The following is a 6,941-nucleotide window of genomic DNA, read 5'->3' as shown; positions in this document are numbered from 1 at the left end:
AAGATAGGTCTCTCATGACTGGCTGTGCCTACAAAACAGAAGTAAAGCAAAGTCCATGACATTGAGAATCCAGGTAAGAAGCACTTAAGAAGCAAATGATTTTCGGTATGGACAACTTGAAATTTACCTGTTTACCAGATAATTTAGATATTCATATACATAAATATCCAGGAAATTACTGTGATATATACATAACTGTTGGATGCAGAGGGCATTTGTAGTGATAATTACAACTTCCTCCCTCCACCCTCCCACCAGAACCTCATCACTTTTTCCCTGACCTAGACTGAAAATAAGCTACAATACCTAGATATTAGCACCTGGTTTGATTAAATGATTCTTTTTTTTTCAGGGTGAGAAAGGCTTTACTGCGGATCAGGCAGGGCTGGGCAGGGACCACCCTGGGGGACCGGGGCCTGCACTCCAGGCCTTACGGGGCTTCGAGGCAGCATGGGGGAGCTCACAGCAGCGCTCTGCAGGCCAGGAGTCCAGTCCAGCTCCTGCAGGTGGAGCAACCACCCAGGGAAGAATGGTCTGGTTGGCTTTAGTGCAGGAGGGATAACACTGGTGGGGGAGGAAATTTGCTGAAGTAGAGAGCTGACAACAAAGGGCCTGGATGAAGACAGGGTTGGGAGGGAGAAAAAGGGGCCCATAGGTATTTCGTGGGGACAAAGGAATGTAACAAAGGACAAAGAAGCAAGACAGCTGTTCGGGGAGACACAGCAAACACAACTCTGGCTCCTCACTGGCACTCCCTCCCATGTAGGCCCTACTTGTTGCCCCACATGGCAATCTTTAGAAACAGGTGACCTGGGAGGAAGCGGCTGGACTTCATGGAGGCAGAGATCTTCTTCAGGCCCTCAAAGCGGGACATGAACTCCTTCAGGTTTGGGAATGCATCCAGGCACTTGGGCTCGAATATACGCAGTATATCAAGGAGGTCATAAGCCAGGAAATCCACATAGGTGAGCTTCTCCCCTGCAAACTAAAGCCTCTTCCCCAGAAACTGTGAGTAGAGCTTCATCTTGTCAGGCAGTCCCTCCAGGTACCCAGGCTTCAGTTTCTCAAAGTCAGTGTTGTAGCACATCCTGGCAAAGTATAGGTGGGTGTCGATAACCTCATTCTCCAAAATGTCCATGCAACACTTCTCCTCTTCTGTCTCCCCACATAGGTTGTGTTTGTGAGCAATGTAGTGAAGGATGGCATTGCTCTGGGTAATCTTGTGAGCCCCATTAATTAAGGAGGACAGATTGGGGAAGTCCAGGCCCAGCTTGAATTTTTCATTCAATCACTGACTTCTGTCATAGTCGGGAGCGTCCCCCATTGTGTACTTCTTTTCCTCATAGTGTGAGTCTGTGTACTCCAGGAGTAGGCAGATGGCATGAGCCAGCCCGCGAATGTCCCAGTAACCCAAGGTCATGACCACGGTGCTGGCTTTTGAGCGGAGTGGACTGATTAAATAATTCTTAAGAAGACACTACAGAAGTTATTGGAATCATATGCAGTTGAAATCAATGATTCAGTAGTATTTTCAACTTTGTGAAGAAAACAAACAGACTAACAAAAACTGTTCTTTCATATCCAGTGCCTGGATTTTGAATAGGCACCCAAACTGAATTTTTCCAAGTAAGCCTAGCCAGATGCTTCAAGGATTAGAACAGATCACTTTTTTATTTTGTTTTGTTTTATTGCTTGACATGTACTAACATAAAATGTTGAGTTAACAGGTATGTGAACATTGTACAGAGACATGAAAGCTGCTTGTTGTTTCACAGACTAATCCCTTTTCTCCTATGCTCAGTAACATAATAGGTCATAGTTCATAGGTATGCAATACCAGCTAGCATTGTATAGATGGAATCAATAGCATAATCCTATTAGATTTTGAAAAACAGTTTACTTTATGATATAAAGTGGAGTTGTGATTGATTTTCAAAATAAATTGTAGTTCTATATTCAACTCAGACAAGAATAGTTTTTAAAGCAGCAACATTCTCTTTGTGAGGCCATTGTTTTTCTTTAATTTTCTAGCCTTTATAAATAAATTTTACCTATGTGGCCTAATTAAAAGACATTGAATTCGCCTTGTCTTTCCACTTAAAATTGCCTTGGCTTTGTACCAACTTCTAGAGAACTGAATGCCTGCTTTTAAGTTAACCACTTATTCTAGAACATCCCTGGTTAAAAACAATAGCTTTTAGACAATGGCAGTGTTTCACTTTTTATAAAATTGTTCCTTAAGTCCAGAATAATTATAAGTATTTATATATTAACAATTAATATTCAGCCATTATACATCTTTATAGCAATACCTGTATTTGTGTTCAGCTTCTCTTCTGATTAGTCAATTTCCATGTTGAATCGTTGATTCCAGTGCCACATTACATGGTAAATATTTTTATTATTCCCCTGCCTACAAATGCATTGACTATGGATGCTATGTTTCTAACATTTACCAACTCTTTCCCACATGATTAAAATCTCAAGTTGATTTTAACATATCAGTTTGAAGGATATGAGAGTATCCTTTTTTTTTTTAATTTTATTTTTTTTAATTTTTTTAAAGATTTTATTTTTCAACAGAGAGAGGGACAGCTACAGAGGGAACACAAGCAGGAGGAGTGGGAGAGGGAGAAGCAGGCTTCCCGCTGAGCAGGGAGCCCGATGTGGGACTCGATCCCAGGACCCTAACGACTGAGCCACCCAGGCGCCCAATATGATAGTATCCTTAAACATCCCTTAAATATCATGAAACTCTAGAAACATTAAATGCAAATTTCTCTGAGTAGAATTGCATGTGGTGGAATAATACTAAGGAATTCATACTAAGGAAAAATCTAATTGTGTCCATAGCAAAAAAGAAAAAATACTTTACAATCTTAACATTCTCTCTACTGTCTCATGAGCCAAAGAAGTTTTTTCCAATTTTATTTCCAGCTTAAACTTGATGCCTTCATAGCTCAACCTGAAAGACACAAAGTTCATTTAATTCAATTACTTCAGATAGTTCAAATGCATGGAAAGAGATAGCGATCTGTATTGGCTCAAAATGGTGGGCTAAGTACACATATTTTCTTTCCTTTTAGGAATAAAAAGATGACTTAAGAGCACATTAAAAAAAAAGTGCTGAAAACAAGAAGAGGTATGTGATAGACCAGGAATTATAAAGAAATGTTTCAAAGGCAAAGGCAGATGGATTCAAACCAAGAGAAGAAATCTCAACTCAAAGCACAGAAAGACCATCTGCAAAAGATAGGAACAGCTCTTGAAGTATACCAACACTAGAGAGGAATAAAAACATTAGGACTAAAAATGCAACCCAATTCCATGCTACATACCAGGCACATTCTTAAAAAAAAAAAAAAAAAAAAAAAGTGAGACTGTTAAAGGTCATGAGAGCAGCAAATATATACTAATTCAATAAACTATCACAAGCCAAATTATATAGCATCAAAATATACAAAATATTTTTAAGGAAAAAGGAAAAAAGAACAGAAACAAAATAGCATAGGAGATGATCAGAGTTCTAAGTCCATGAGAGATAAAACAGTTAAATGCAACATCATAAAATATCTTGGAAGTGTACAAATATAAAATATTTGAGAAATTTAATAGAGTTGATAAACACCATTTTTAGTACTTATGCTAATAGAACATCAAAAAAAAAAACCTAAAGAATTTTCAAAATAGAAATAATATCACCTTGGGGCGCCTGGGTGGCTCAGTCAGTTAAGCGTCTGCCTTCGGCTCAGGTCATGATCCCAGGGTCCTGGGATCAAGCCCTACATCGGGCTCCTTGCTTGGCGAGGAGCCTGCTTCTCCCTCTCCCTCTGCCTGCCACTCCCCCTGCTTGTGCTCTCTCTCTGTCAAATGAACAGATAAAATCTTAAAAAAAATAATGATATTATCACCTATATTCTATCACAGTGAAATAAAGGTAAAAATCAAAATACTTTTCTAAACTACATAATAAAAAGTTCTTATTTATAAAATAATTAGAAATAGAGAAAATTAGTATCAGACATTACATAATCTGTAGGGTTCAAAACTTAATACAACTTCAAAAGTTTAAACATTATCAATCTCAAAGAAGAAAAGATATTTTCCTTCAAAAATCAAGAAATTAGAACAAAGAAAAGAAAATCTAACCTAACGTTCAAATGCTATTTATTCAATATTCATACATATTTTTGCAAATAAATAATGTACAGAATATATGATCAAATGTAGGTGCATATACATATTGACTAGAATTTAAAAAAAGAGTTCAATATGGGGATTGGTAACAAAGTGAATATAAAGAGTATATTTACATAAAAAGAAGTAGTTATTTTGAAAAAAATCCAAATATAATAATAAAGTAGACTTTTTGTGACTTGACACTCCAAACTATATCTGACTGGATATAAAGATGGAAGTGATGGCTTGTCCCTACATTGACAGCAGGGCCTGTGTGGTTCCTGCTCCAGGAAGCAGATTTCTATTGTAACCTCTAGGAATGACTATGTCTTGCCTCATTCTGGAGTGCCATTCACAAAAATTGTAAGGTGAACATCCTGTCTGGATCAGTGACCTGGATATCACAGGGTATACACAGCAGCCAAGAATCCATGAGCTGTGTCCAAGCAAGATTCAAACAATCTAGCCTGCATCTCCACTCGTCAGTGGAAACCACAAACTGATTCTCCACTTCTATGTCGCTGTCAAATTTGGGCGTATTAGAACATTATGAGAGAATTTCAGCATCTAGATTTTATTTCCATTCAGTAAACAAGAAGATAATTTTTCTGTATGTACAAGTAATGCCTCAGACCAGCCTCAAGTACTTACTGTGGGAGAGGACTTTTGATGGTCACATCCCCCCCTTGGACATCCTTCCACATCTACCAAATGATGATATTCACAAAACTAGAAAGTCTTCTATTCAGCTTCTTTAAGATATAAGCATATGTAGGGAGCTTCATGGGCAGCTGACCAGTTAGCCATCCTGACTTCTAGCCAGTTCCCCTGATACCATCTCTGCTACCATGGCCCCACCGCACAAGCCCTGGCTGACACGGAAACCAGCCGGCAGCCTGGACTCTCCAAATCTTTTTAAGGTTAAGGTTAAGCTACCCATGTCAATAAAGATCTTGATGTGTTTTTTCACTAGGTATTCTGGCTTATTTGTTTGTTTATTTATTTAATAACTTATTTCTTATATTTAGTATCTTAAATGGAGAAAACACTTTCCTCTTTTACAACTGAAAACATAGTTTTAACAGCATGGAATAATATATTATTTTAAGTTAAAATGAAATAGTGAAACCATTTAATCCTAATGTAATACTGAAAGCTATATATATTTTTGAAAGCTATATATTTTAATTGCCTTTTCAATTATTCTAAGGCATCCAGTCTATTCAAATTTTCAACTTGTTTCATATATATATATATATATATATATATATAACATATATATATAAAATATATATATATATATAATATTTCTCAATTGGAGTTATTCCAGGAATGCAAGGTGGCTTGGTATCATCAGGAAGCCTGTTAACATACTCCAACACATCTTGGGAGTTGTTCAATAATGCTTTTAGAAAAGATTCTATAAAATTCAACAAGTATTCATAATAAAATTTTTATAATTAACAAAACTTACAATAAATATTTTATTAAATGTGAAAGCACTAAAAAAATTCAACTAATATCAGGAAGTAAACAGGGATTTCTGAGTCTCACCATTATTTTTATATTTTTATTTTATTTTATAATTTTTTAAAGATTTTATTTATTTATTTGACACAGAGGGAGAGAGAGAGCGAGAGAGAGTGCAAGCACAAGCAGGGGGAACAGCAGGCAGGGGAGAAGCAGGCTCCCTGGTGAGAAAGGAGCCCACCCCCCCATGTAGGGCTCAATCCCAGGACCCTGGGATCATGACCCGAGCTGAAGGCAGCCGCTTAACCGACTGAGCCACCCAGGCACCCCGTATATTTTTATTTTAAAAATATAATTTTATACTTACAGAAAAATTGCAAGATCATTACAAAGAATTTCCATATAATGCTCATCTAGTTTCACCATTTGTTCACATTTTGCTACTTTTGCTTTATCATTCTCTATATTTATATATTTATAAGTAAAATAGAAGAAAGTTACTACAATATTATGTTACATACAATCTATGTTCAAAGGTTGCCATATTTTTTGAAAATATCTTCTATAGCAATTTTTTCTGTTATTTATTCAATTCAGATCATGCATCCATTACTTAATTCTATAAGAATTCTTCAGTCTTTTTGTCTTCATGGTACTGACATTGAACACCTTTGTCAGAGATCAAACGTTGCCGTGCAGTATGTTCCACAATTTGGGTTCACTATTATTATTTAATACAAGGAATACTCAATGCAGTGAGAAAATTAAATTAAACAATTTACATATATATTAGAAAAGATGATGCTTTTGCCCATGACTTCATTATATGCTTTAAGAAAAAAATTTAAATATTAGAATAAAGGAAGTTGATGGGACTGCTAGATATGAAAAGAACGTTCAAACTCCAAACTTTATCATACCAAAAACATCTAAGATGAAAGAGAAAATATTTTATTCAAAATTTCAACAAAAATATAAAATGTTTAGGAATAAACTTAACAAGAGAGGTAGACAACCAAAATTATGTTTTAATTTAAAGTATAAAACATTTGAATAAATGTAAAAAATAATTTATTATTGCATGAGAAGACATACTATTTTAATAAATTCATTTAGTATCCCTACAGAATTTGTTTTGGAATTGGTTTAAACATTTTTAAGATTAAGTGGAAAACTATATATTTAAATATATTAAAGACTATATAGGTATTTAAATATATTAAAAGATGAGGGAGAAGAATAGTTTAGACTAATTTGTTTCATTATAAGTTTAAACTCATAAAAGACTGTAG

The 6,941-nt window shown here is 35.6% G+C and overlaps 1 pseudogene; it reads right to left on the bottom strand.

The window, feature by feature from the left end:
- Positions 1 to 769: 769 nt before the first annotated feature.
- LOC116637307 lies at positions 770 to 4,964 on the bottom strand (annotated as a pseudogene).
- Between the last annotated feature and the right edge of the window lie 1,977 nt (positions 4,965 to 6,941).

Source organism: Phoca vitulina, unplaced genomic scaffold (genome assembly GCF_004348235.1).
Source record: "Phoca vitulina isolate PV1807 unplaced genomic scaffold, GSC_HSeal_1.0 scaffold14, whole genome shotgun sequence".
Lineage (NCBI taxonomy): Eukaryota > Metazoa > Chordata > Mammalia > Carnivora > Phocidae > Phoca > Phoca vitulina.
Note: the sequence above shows the minus strand (reverse complement) of the source record. Positions and strands in the feature narration are given on the sequence as shown.